The sequence below is a fragment of the Sciurus vulgaris genome, assembly GCF_902686455.1.
Source record: "Sciurus vulgaris genome assembly, contig: HiC_scaffold_335_arrow_ctg1, whole genome shotgun sequence".
Taxonomy (NCBI): domain Eukaryota; kingdom Metazoa; phylum Chordata; class Mammalia; order Rodentia; family Sciuridae; genus Sciurus; species Sciurus vulgaris.
Genome location: NW_027632712.1, coordinates 17293 through 30531, shown reverse-complemented (window position 1 = coordinate 30531; position 13239 = coordinate 17293). Strand labels below are relative to the sequence as shown.

Genomic DNA, 13239 nt, shown 5'->3' with positions numbered 1-13239 from the left:
TCATAAATATCTATGCGCCGAATATTGGCTCATCCATGTACGTCAAACAAATCCTTCTCAATTCCAGAAATCAAATAGACCACAACACAATAATACTAGGTGATTTTGACACACATCACTCACCGCTGGGTAGATCGTCCAAACAAAAATTGAATAAAGAAAACATAGATCTCAATAACACAATCAAAAATTTAGACTTAACCAACTTATATAGAATACACCATCCAACAAAGAATGAATACACTTTATTCTCAGCAGCACATGGATCCTTCTCTAAAATACACCATGTTTTATGCCACAAAACTACTGTTAGTAAATACAAGAAGATAGAGATACTACCTTGTACTCTATCAGATCATAATGGACTGAAATTAGAAATAAATGACAGAATAAAAAACAGAATCTTCTCCAATACTTGGAGATTAAATAATACACTATTATACGATGAATAGATAACACAAGGCATCAGGAGGAAAATTTTAAAAATTCTTAGAAGTAAATGAGAACAAAGACACATCATATCAAAATCTCTGGGACACTATGAAAGGAGTACTGAGAGGAAGATTTATTTCATGGGGCACATTCAACAAAAGAAGTAGAAATCAACAAATAAACGACTTAACACTACAGCTCAAAGCCCTAGAAAAAGAAGAGCAGACAAACAACAAAAGTAGTAGAACAGGAAATAGTTAAAATCAGAGCCGAAATCAATAAAAATGAAACAAAAGAAACAATTGGAAAAATTAATAAAATAAATACTTGGTTCTTTGAAAAAATAAACAAAATTGATAAACCCTTAGCCACGCTAACAAAGAGAAAAAGGGAGAAAACTCAAATTACAACAATTCGGAATGAACAAGGAAATATCACAACAGACACGAGTGAAATACAAAACATAATTAGAAGCAATTTTGAAAATCTATACTCCAACAAAACAGAAAACCTCGAAGACATCAACAAGTTTTTAGAGACATATGAATTACCTAAACTGAACGAGGAAGACATACACAACTTAAATAAATCAATTTCAAGCAATGAAATAGAAGAGGTCATGAAAAGCCTACCAACAAAGAAAAGTCCGGGGCCAGATGGATTCTCAGCCGAGTTCTACAAAACCTTTAAAGAAGAGCTCATTCCAATACTTCTCAAACTATTCCATAAAATAGGAGAGGAGGGAACCCCCAAACTCATTCTATATAGCCAATATCACCCTGATACCTAAACCAGATAGAGATATATCGAGGAAAGAAAATTTCAGACCAATATCCTTAATGAACACCGATGCAAAAATTCTCAACAAAATTTTAGCAAATTGCATACAAAAATATATTAAAAAGATAGTGCATCATGATCAAGTGGGTTTTATCCCAGGGATGCAAGATTGGTTCAACATCTGGAAATCAATAAATGTCATTCACCATATCAACAGAATAAAAGTTAAGAATCACATAGTTATTTCAATAAATGCAGAACAAGCATTCGATAAAATACAGCATCCCTTCATGCTCAAAACACTAGAAAAAATTGAGGTAGTGGTATCATTCCTTAACATGGTGAAGGCCATCTATGTTAAGCCCATGGCCGATATCATTCTAAATGGTGAAAAACTGAAAGCATTCCCCCTAAAAACTGGAACAAGGCAGGGATGCCTTCTTTCACCACTTCTATTCAACATTGTTCTTGAGATTCTAGCCAGAGCAATTAGACAAAGCAAAGAAATTAAAGGGATACGAATTGGAAAAGAGGAACTCAAACTATCCCTGTTTACTGATGACATGATAATATATTTAGAGGAACCTGGAAATTCCACCAGAAAACTCTTAGAACTCATAAGTGAATTCAGTAAAGTAGCAGGTTACAAGATCAATGCTCATAAATCCAATGCATTTCTATACGTAAGTGATGAATCTTCAGAAAGAGAAATTCGGAAAACTACCCCATTCACAATAACATCAAAAAAAATAAAATACTTGGGAATCAATCTCACAAAAGAGGTGAAACACCTCTACAATGAGAACTACAGAACACTAAAGAAAGAAATTAAAGAACACCTTAGAAGATGGAAAGATCTCCCATGTTCATGGATAGGAAGAATTATTATTGTCAAAATGGCCATACTACGTAAAGTGCTATATAGATTCAATGCAATTCCAATTAAAATCCCAATGATGTACCTTACAGAAATAGAGCAAGGAATTATGAAATTCATCTGGAAGAATAAGAAACCCAGAATAGCTAAAGGAATCCTCAGTAGAGCGAGCGAAGCAGGGGGTATCACAATACCAGATTTTCAACACTATTACAAAACAATAGTAACAAAACCGGGATGGTATTGGTACCAAAATAGACAGGTAGATCAATGGTACAGAATAGAGGACATGGACACAAATCCAAATAAATAAAATTTTCTCATACTACACAAAAGGGCCAAAAAATATGCAATGGAGAAAAGATAGCCTCTTCAACAAATGGTGCTGGGAAAACTGGAAACCATATGCAACAGAATGAAATTAAACCCCTATATCTCACCCTGCACAAAACTCAACTCACAATGGATCAAGGACCTCGGAATCAGACCAGAGACCCTGCATCTTATAGAAGAAAATGTAGGTCCAAACCTTCAACTTGTTGGCTTAGGAGCAGACTTCCTTAACAGGACTCCCATAGTACAAGAAATAAAAGCAAGAATCAATCACTGGGATAGATTCAAACTAAAAAGCTTTCTCTCAGCAAAGGAAACTATCAGTAATGTGAAGAGAGAGCCTACAGAGTGGAAGAATATCTTTGCCACTCATACTTCAGATAGAGCACTAATATCCCGAATCTATAAAGAACTTAAAAAACTCTACACCAAGAATACAAATAATCCAATCAACAAATGGGCTAAGGAAATGAACAGACACTTCACAGAAGAAGATGTACAAGCAATCAACAGATATATGAAAAAATGTTCAACATCTCTAGTAATAAGAGAAATGCAAATCAAAACCACCCTAAGATTTCATCTCACCCCAATTAGAATGGCGATTATCAAGAACATAAGCAACAATAGGTGTTGGTGAGAATGTGGGGAAAAAGGAACACTCATACATTGCTGGTGGGGTTGCAAACTTGTGTAGCCACTCTGGAAAGCAGTATGGAGATTCCTCAGAAAGCTTGGAATGGAACCACCATTTGACCCAGCTATCCCACTACTTGGCCTATACCCAAAGGACTTAAAGTCAGCATACTACAGAGATACAGCCACATCAATGTTCATAGCTTCTCAAGTCACTATAGCCAGATTGTGGAACTAACCCAGATGCCCTTCAGTTGAAAAATGGATAAAGAAAGTGTGGCATATATATACAATGGAATATTACTGAGCCATGAGGAATGACAACATTATGGCATTCGCAGGCAAATGGATGAAATTGGAGGATATGCTATGTGAGATAAGCCAATCCCAAAAACTAAAGGATGAATGATCTCACTGATAAGCGGATGAGGCCATACAGCGGGGTAGGAGGGGTTAGTGTTAGGGTTAGGGTTAGGTTTAGGGTTAGGGATAAGGAGGGTGGTAAGAATGAGGAAGAAAGGACTGTATAGAGGGAAAAGATGGGTGGGAGGGGAGGGAGGAAGGGAAAAAATAACAAAATGAGTCAAACAACATTGCCCTATGTAAATTTATGATTTTTAATTAAAATTAAAAAAGAAGACTACCATATTGCTTGGTCTGAAAAAACAAAAAGAAAGTGCACTCCTTTGATTCTAGACTCTTCCATCGTACAATTGGACTTGAGCACTTTAGTTCTGTTTGTTCAACCTTTCATGTTTCCCTTGAAACATCAAAATACATTACCTTTTAGGTATTAATACCAGGCTATTAAAATATTAGTGGAGTGAACTTCCCTTCTTTCTATTTTAATAGTTTGCTTTGTGAAGAATATAAAAGAGTGCTTTCCCTCACTCTGTCTTCTTCTCCTTTTTCACATTTACACTTGTGTGTTTGTATCTGTTACGTATATGTGCATATAATTTATAATTCTCAGGATAAATTTTATGCATGCTGGTAAAAAGAAAATCATTTCTGCATACTTCTCTCAATCTTCTCTATCTCATTATCACCTCTTTAATAATACTACAGAGAACTCTAGCTCATCTTCATCTTCATCTTTTATAAATCTCATAACCACCTGGGTGGTACTGTTCCCAATATTTGTCACCTTTCTGGGTTTTCCTTACCTCTGCCTTTCTTCACTAAGTTTCATTTTTTTCCTTCTAATTTATTCTTTCTTTCCACTCTGTTCCTATCATTGTTACTACACGGAAAAATGATACACATATGAATTCTTTTAAACTGAATAAAAGCCTAGAACATGAAAAAAATAATCAATATATCATTAGAAAATTTGGAAGAGCATTGGGAGGGTTTTACTGTATTGAGACACAAAATAGTGCACAATGAAAATTTAGCAGTAATACACACCTAAAATATAAGAAAATAACTATCATAACTGCTTGAGTTTACAGGTGCCTGTGATTGCTTTAGTGAAATAATAGATGGATAAAGAGGAATTCCTCTGAGTTTGGATGCAGTGTTTACCCTTTGTTGCTTTCCTAGTTTTAAAAGTTGATTCTAGAGATATTTTACATAATAAAAACATTTAGGTTAGTTATAAATATAATTTGTGCTTTTCCTATGTTTAGTCTAATTCTTTGAGAATAAGATTGTGTCTGCAATTCAATAAAATAGAATAGACTAAATATTAAGTATAAGTTGATTTCTTTGACCTTTAAAAATAGTAAAAACTTTTCTCTGTTAAACACTGGAGTTCATGTTTGGGGTTGTTTCTCAGAAAATCTAGTGACATGTTTGTTCTGAAGTTTGAAGGCTGTCAGATCATGGTGCCCTCAGTTTAGCTGGGATACAAGGTTGATTTAGTTTAGTGGGGAGACAAGTTTGTTTTAATCTAGCTGGGAAATAAGGTTGTTTTGATCTGGGGTGTCATACAGAGAGGATGTGTACTTTGAGAAGAAGTATAGATTGTACTATTGAAGGTTTTTCTAATTTTAAACTAACCATAATATGATATAATCATTACTAAAGAAAAATATCTATAAAAATGCTAGCAGACAAAATAAAGACAGATTCAGTCTCAGAACACTTGGTGTCTCTGTGTGCTGTTTCTCCCCCATGCTAACACCTCCCATCCACCTAGGACACCTGACCTCTGCTAGGGCTGCTGTGCCCTGGCATTTTTTCAAGTGATTTTTATATTGCTTTGTCTTATTCATTAAATTTATGTCATTACTGTCCTTTAATTTCAACCTTTTCTCAATTTAAAGTTTCCACTATCATATTACATATTACTGTATTTTAGTATAGGTGAATTAACTCTAAAACTCTATGGTCTTATTTTTGTCTAGCAGGATGAGGAAAGAACCCAGTGTTCCTTCAATCTTTCTCCAACTGCAACTCTCCTAATTAGTGGAACCTATATAATGTGACTTTGCATGGCAAAAAAGACTTTACAGATGAGATGAAATCAAGTAGTCTCAATGGGAAGATTTTCCTGCATCATCAATGCAGTTAAGGTGAACACACTGTCTTCTGTGAGAGACAGATAAGAGAGTAGTCAGGGTATACCTGTGACCACGGAAGCAGTTGTTGGGCTGATGCCTATTGAAGATGAAGAAAATGAACAAAAGCTAAGGATTTCAGGTGGCTATGAAACATGTGTGGGGGTGAGGAAATGTCCTCAAATTGAACCTAGAGACAGGGGCAGCCATGGTGACATCTTGATTTTATGCCTCAAAGCTCTTAGTGGATTTTTTTTTATCTCAAGAACTAGAACAAAAAGAATACATTTACAAGTGATGTAATTTGGTAACATTTTATGGCAACAGTAGGAACAGAATACAGGAGGAGTAAACCTTTTCCATGAATCTAGGCCTATGTGAGACATTTGTTCTGAGGTACATTAAAATTTTTGTCATGTTAAAATTTGATAGATTATTGAGTTATTAATACTCAATATAAGTATTGACTAGTAGAATGTTCATTAAACTCTTGCAATTATTTCATTGAGTAATATTTTCTTTTTGATCCCTGATCACTGGTACTCTCCTGGTGCTCCTCCACGTGGCATACTTTGCTCAGCTTGACCTCTGCTTTTGGAAATTAATTACACAACCATCACCCACCAATATTTGTCTATTAATAATTTTCAGTTGGAGCCTTAAAATTCATGACCAAAAGAGAAAATGAAATTCTAGGGACACCATTCTTGTAAATGTTCCTTATACAGTGAGATTATAAAGTAGTAGTTTATTTGAATGTCTACTTTTATGAAACATAGCCTGATTCTCCAATATGGCACCTAAATCAGTATTTCAGTTCATGAAGAATCCTCATGAGATTGTATCCAGATAATCATTTTGTATAGTTTTGACCTCCCATTTTTACCAATTTGATATATGCAAGATAGTAACTCTGTTGTATTTTACATTTTATTATTTTTTTTATTTTTTAATGAAGTTTATTCACTCCAAAGCACAAGTAAGAATAACAAATCACACAAGGCCCAAATGAGAATCCTGGAGGGACTCCATGGCTCATAATTGGATTATACAAGTAACAGACTTGAGGTTTTTTTTTTTTTTTCTTCCTTCCTTCTATTATAATTTTAAAAAAGATTTGGCTTTTTACTCCAAAAGTGTAGTTTCATTGCAGAAATCAGTCTTTCAATCTCCAGTTGTGATTGGCACTTAAGGAAAGACAAATGCCTACACCCATAAAGTTTTGAAAAACCCTTACTCCTACCAGGTCCTTCATCCCATGGGTAACTGGAGTCAGCAGCTCCTGGTAGAAGACAGTAAAAACTTGACTTTAAGGATGAGTCAGAATAATATGTGAACAAATTATAGTTCTGCTTATTAGCCCATGCCCCAAATTGCTAGAATGGGAGGATGTAGAAATCTCTGAGAATAGAATATATTTCAAACACACAAACATTGACTATTGCATATCATTTTAAATTGAGGTCAAAATTTTGAAAGCCCTATTTCCCCAATGATAGCAGGGAATTCTATCATTAGTGTTTCTCCTTTGTTTATACCCCAAATTACTATAAACCCAGTCTTGAGATATCACTTCTTTCCAAACTCCTCTTCACTTTAGCAGCATGCATAGAATACTAACACTTTTCAAAAGTTTTATCTGAAGTTCATTAGATTTACAAGGACTAAAAATAACTGGAAAAAATGTGTGGGCCTGGCTTGTCGGATCCTCTCAGAAACATCTCTTGGATGACTGTTTTACACATGTTAATCATACAAGCATGTGTTAAAAAATAGTCAGCACTATTGAGGGTACGTATGCCCTGCAGGGGTGTTGCCTACTGTGGTTAAATCTCATTCAAGTCTGAGCCTAATGCAACCTACTAACTCTGGTGTGGAAATTTTCCATACCAGTGAGATGACTAAACTATATATTTTATGTAACATTTAACTTTAGACTCTGGTAGAGTCTGTCTGACAAAAGAAGTTAAAGCAACAAACAGGAACAAGAAGCAAAGGGAAGATGTTCCACATAATGCTAAGTTTTGTACAATGAGATCCAAGGATGTATCACCAGGTTGTGTCTGATTTAAATTTTTTATAAAAATTATTTTCAGTTGCTTAATTCTTTATTTTCCTGATCTTACTCCTCAACTCACTCTTCTTTCTTTTCCCCACAATCACAAAACCATACTGTTGTTGTTTAAGGGTCAGCCCACCTTTAAGGGCTATTTTCTTATCCTGCCAACTTTGACTCAGCAAAATTCCTAGAGGTCAAAAAAAAATTAAAAATTTATTTTTGCCTTTATTCATTTTCAAGCTCTAACATTCTCTTCTAAAGAAAATAATCTATCCCTTTAAGTAACCATTATAAAAGGGGAGTGAGTTGTACTTTAGGCTACCTTTCTTCCCTGTCCAGAACAGTTTCTTGGTGATAGACCAAAACAGGGTATCTCAGGGCCATTTATTAGCAGGATAGAAAAGGGACAGTGTTGAAGTAGTCATTACCCAATTCCCCCTACCCATTCCCTTCCATACCCACTGATAGGCACCCATTTCACATCTGGCTGAACGATAAGAATTTGGGAAATAAATCTGTACATTTCCAGATTTTACCAGCAACAAAACCTACTCTCATTAGAGCCAGACCCAACTGACAAGAAGCCTCTGGCCTGAGACACATTGAAGATATTTCTTTTTCTGTTCCACTTTACAGATACACCTATGTGGAGTAAAAAGTTTGATACATTAACACAGATAATTGCATTTCAATACTATTGACAAGAAATGAATATGACAAATCCTCCATGTAACAACCAGGATTTGAATCCTTCTAGGTGGCCAATTATTTAATGGATGTAGAATAAAAACAAAATTCCAGCACAACTGAAGACTATATAGATCCTGAGAGTTGGTTAAAATAGGATTTGGCCTGGATTTTTAAAATAGCTACCACTGACAAAATGGTTTGGACCATAAAAGGTTCTCCACAAAAGCCTTTTGTTGCAGAAAGTGGCTTTGAAAGGCAAAAGCAGTACCTACTCTCAGCAATTAACTACCACAGCACTTATTAGTTTTCATTCCCTGGAAAACAACAAGCCCACACCTTACTGCTTATCATATCTGGGATCAAAGAGGTCTATATTCCCAAGGAGAACTGTATGGTCAACTTTGCATGGAAAAAACAGAGGTAGCTAAACTGACCTATAGGTGCCCTTTCAGTGTGGCTGGGCTCATCTTAGCAATCAAGATGTCTCTCAACCATCAAGTATGGCCTCCTTCAAGGTTGAAAGTTTGACTTGCATTTATCTGTAAAATGGAAGAGCCAAGATACTTGGAAAAACATGTTTTATCTCTGAACCCCAAGGGTGAATTGAATACTTTCCAGTCCATAAATGGAAATCAGTGACCCTACTTCCTTACTGAAAACATTTAAAAAGAAGAGGCAAAAATAAAATAAAAAAATTATCTTATTACTATTTAGTACAAAGAGCCTTCCAGGAGTACTTTCTTGCTTCTTGGCCTTATACATCTTAAGAGTTAAGGGAATCTATTATGTGTATCAATGAGTCTGTATGAACTTCTACCAAGAGCAGTACTTGGTGTAAAGTTGAACATGGATCTGGCCATATTAATATAAGAGTGTAGTCTTCTCTGGACTAGAGAAGAAAATCTTAAGGACCATTTATTAAAAGTCTGAAGTTCTTCAATATAGTCTCTTTAAGACCAATGAAAGGGCATATTTTTAATTAAAGAAAAATGCAGGAACCTAAAAATATTTCACGGATGAAAGTCCTGGAAGTGTTCCCTGGTCCATGTCTATCTGCAGAGCTGTATGCTCTGAGAAAGCATAGCTGGAAGCAAGGTCAGGCCAAATGGGAAAACTTATGGAAATGAATCATACAGCCAAAGCTGTAGTAGCAAATTAAAACAAAAAATAGATCTTCTGCATTATGCCTTTTTTAGAAGGTTGAACCATATTTTCTTCAGTAGAAATTTAAAACAAGTCATAACAAAGTGGCTTAGACCTCTGATGGGCTAAAAAGGAGATCTTCTGACAGCCCTAATCAATAAGGTGGGTCAGGTCCAACACAACTTTTCAAAGGCGTCACTTACTGAGTAAATTTTATATTAGAGGGGTCAGGTATGGGATCTGAATGAGGCTAGTAAAGGAAGAATGTGAAATGAGAGAACAAAGCCTTCTTGTGAGGCATCTGTTACATAAAAAAAAAAACAGAGACTGTGCCACACACTGTGAAAATAGAGAGACCCCATGAAAGAGAAGCTGCCCCTGCAAGGCAGAAGCTGTAAGTAGGGCAGCAGTCTAGCCAAGTCCATTTCTTGGACTCCCAAGGTAGTAGTGATAGAATATTTACCCAACAAGGATCCTAAGAGTTTGCTCTTCTTACATTTTAGGAATAAACCTCCCCATATAGTTATTCCTGAAGCTTCCCCAAACATGTCTTGGCAAATACCCACAGACAGAAAGAATATATCTAGCTGGGGCTAGGAGGCTTCCAGTAACCTTTGTCTCATATATATATGTTTTCTTCTTAAAATAAATCCCATGAACTCATAAAGCTCTTATCTGCAATCAAATGCAAAAGCAAAGCATCCTATTCAGAGGCTCTAAAACACACATATTGGCCTCAAAGCAATTCAGCCTTCCAGTCTCAGGTAAGACTGGTTCAGTTCAAAAGCAAGGGAGAAGCTTCTCCTGAATCCATGGAGGCAAGACAGGATGCCTTCAGATGGGTTTGTACAGCAGCGTAGTGACATACTTCTTCTTGTAGCGATGGGTTGCACTAAGGACCATCACACTGTCCTTAATAGATAATGCATAGAGATGGTTCAGCATAACATGGTTGGGCTCTGAAAGTAAGGCTGGATCACAAGAAATATTAGTGTCCTTGTTAAGAATAACTTGGAGTAGGTGAGGAGGAAGGATGGGTGGGGATTTGAATCTCTCTTCAGATTGAAATACATACATTTCTTGACCATAAGGCCCAGGGGGTGAGCTGGAAAGATCTCCACAAGATGTCTCAGAGCTTTCCATAGAATCTAGTTTTAAAGCATCAAACACCTCAAAATCAGATTTCTTGACATGGATCAAATTGTTAATTGTGCCAAGCTGACTGGTAACCACAGGCTCTGATGGATCATGAACCCATTGTCCATCTACAAAAAACTTGTATTTGTGCTCTCCCTCAGGGAGATCCAAAATGGCAACAAAGTCATTATGGCTCTTAATCAGTGGAATCTTGGTGCTCCCATTGTTGAAAGACCCAGAAATGAAGACCTCCTTGCCTCCTTCAGATCAGTGGATAACAGTAGGCTGGGCCTGCTGGGTGGGCTTTATTTAGTCATCCAAATCCTGCTGCCAAGATACAAACTCTTTGTCCCCAGGGAGCTTGGAGTCCAGCAGGCTGAAGATGCCGAGGTCGTCGGTGCTGCCCACTATGATCTTGTGCTCCTTGCCTGGGGCATGTCCACCACCGCCCTCCGTGCGTGCAGCCTTGGCGCTATGAAGCTCCCCGGACACCCGGATGCTGGTGGTGTTTCCCATGGCTGCAGCTCGAGTTGGGGGGCCACCTGGAGTGGAGAGCTCCAGCGATGCACTCCCTCTTCCCAGGACCACGGGCGGGTTGGCCGTCCTGCAGGCAAGGCCACCAATAAAGTTACTGAAATTGAAGCCACACCCCGAACCAGGGATCTGGGTTTCCTCCTAAAATGGCTACAAGGCCCATGGCGCGGGGCCACCCCTGCACGTTCCTGCTGCTGGCTACCTGGCTCCTGACCCGCCCGCCCACCTCTCATACATTTTAAATTAGCTTAAAATGTGGAAATTTTATCAATAAATGTGGCCTTCTATTCAGTGGTCATGGTACTTAAGAGAGCACCCAGAGTAATGAGCCTATGTATGTATAAAGAACAAAGGAGTCTAAACTATGATAATTATTAAGAGTAATGGTGCTGGGCATGGTGGAATGCACCTGTAATCTCAAAATTCAGGAGTCTGAGGCAGGAGTATTGCAATTTCAAAGCCAGCATCTGCAATGTAGCAAGACCCTAAGCAACTTAGCAAGATCCTACTCAAAAAAATGAAAACGGTGGGGGTGGTGGCTCAGAAGTTAAGCATCAATGGGTTCCAATCCTTCTACCAAAATAAAAGAAAAATAATCATAAAAACATATGGACCCTCAAAGACAAAGTGCTTGCAAAGTTGGTGGGAGTAAAAAGACTTCATCAGAGCTCAAACTTTGTATAGAATCTACATGTTTTTCAAAGTCAAATTGGACTAAAGAATAGAAGTAAGTAGTGTGAAAAATATGGGCTTGATGAGAACAGCAATTCTTAGAAATCCCAGATATGGTGAATGTGCCAATGTGGAAATTGTGAGAAAGAGTGACAGGAGAGGTATTCTGGCTGTGAAGTTACATGAGACTATTGTCAGAAGCAGAGACATTTAATAACTGTTAGATGATTATGGATGAATGAGAGACCCTCAGATCCATACCCACTTTCCAACAAGCATCTCATGTAGGTTTCTGTATGCTGTCAATGCTACTTATGATATATAATCTTTATTTTTATATGAGACAAGTATGGTGTTGAGTCTGACCCTCTGTGGTATAGCTGTATCACCATTGGGGAGATTGAGTAATGCAGTGTTCATAGATACACAGAAGAATTTTCTTTGTTTAATCCATACCATCTCTAATTTTGCTATCAATTGCAAGAATGAAAATTCAAGTTAATGATAAAATATACTCTGTATAAAGGAATCACCTCAGATGTTGGACTTTAGCAATGCTGCAGTACCATGAAGACTGACTAGGACCCAGGACTGTGATGTCATCAATTGGTCATAATACTTACTGAGGCCTTAGTGATAGCTGGCCTCATAAAAACCTAATGTTTGTCCTGAGCACTGCTCATGACAGTGATCTAGTGAACAGATAGCCTTGCTCCATTTTATATTTTGTTTCTTCAGGTAGGAATTTTATTCTTGCTTATCAACTAAATTTTGGAGAGTTAAGCTTCTGAGAGAAAATTACTTGATCTGAGTGACCATCTGAAGAGTTACACCATGAGAGAAAAACAAAATAGGAAGCATTGGAATAATACATTCACCCCTCAGTTTACAAAGATGTCAATGGTATGTGTTGGCATATTCTCTAGGTTTAGATAACCATCAACTGCTTTTCAAACAGAAAGAAAGTAGGATTTCTAGTTATTTGAAAATGAGGAGAGGTGAGGGGATTTTTAAAAATTAAGTGACTGAAGTAGGAATGAAGAAAAAAATTTTTTTTCTCTACTTCCTGAGGTCTCCTTGAGGGCTCAAGTTGTCTGAGAGTTAAGAAAATATTCAGATGATTCAATTTTGTTTCTGTGGCTTTGTATTCAAGCTACCTACCTTACCTAAGTATCTACCAATATCCTTTTGTCATGCTTATTTGTAATTAAATTGGGAAATGACTATTATTAATTTTATAATATTAATTTTTTTCTTTGAATTAGAAAAAGAAATATTATCTGCATATCCAATTATATTAACACATGTTTTATTGTCAATATATGCTAAAAAGAAACAATATAACTTTTTAGAAAATGAAGTTGAAATTGGCTCCTAGAAATGAGAAAAATATTGAAAAATATTAAATATTTTAAAACGGATTGTAAAGGGATGCATATGAA

The 13239-nt window shown here is 36.6% G+C and overlaps 1 pseudogene across 1 annotated transcript; it reads right to left on the bottom strand.

Annotated features, from left to right (window-relative positions):
• Nucleotides 1-8111: 8111 nt before the first annotated feature.
• LOC306652620 (5'-AMP-activated protein kinase subunit beta-2-like) lies at nt 8112-11107 on the bottom strand (annotated as a pseudogene). Its single transcript has one exon. The product of its transcript is annotated as a 5'-AMP-activated protein kinase subunit beta-2-like (transcript).
• Between the last annotated feature and the right edge of the window lie 2132 nt (nt 11108-13239).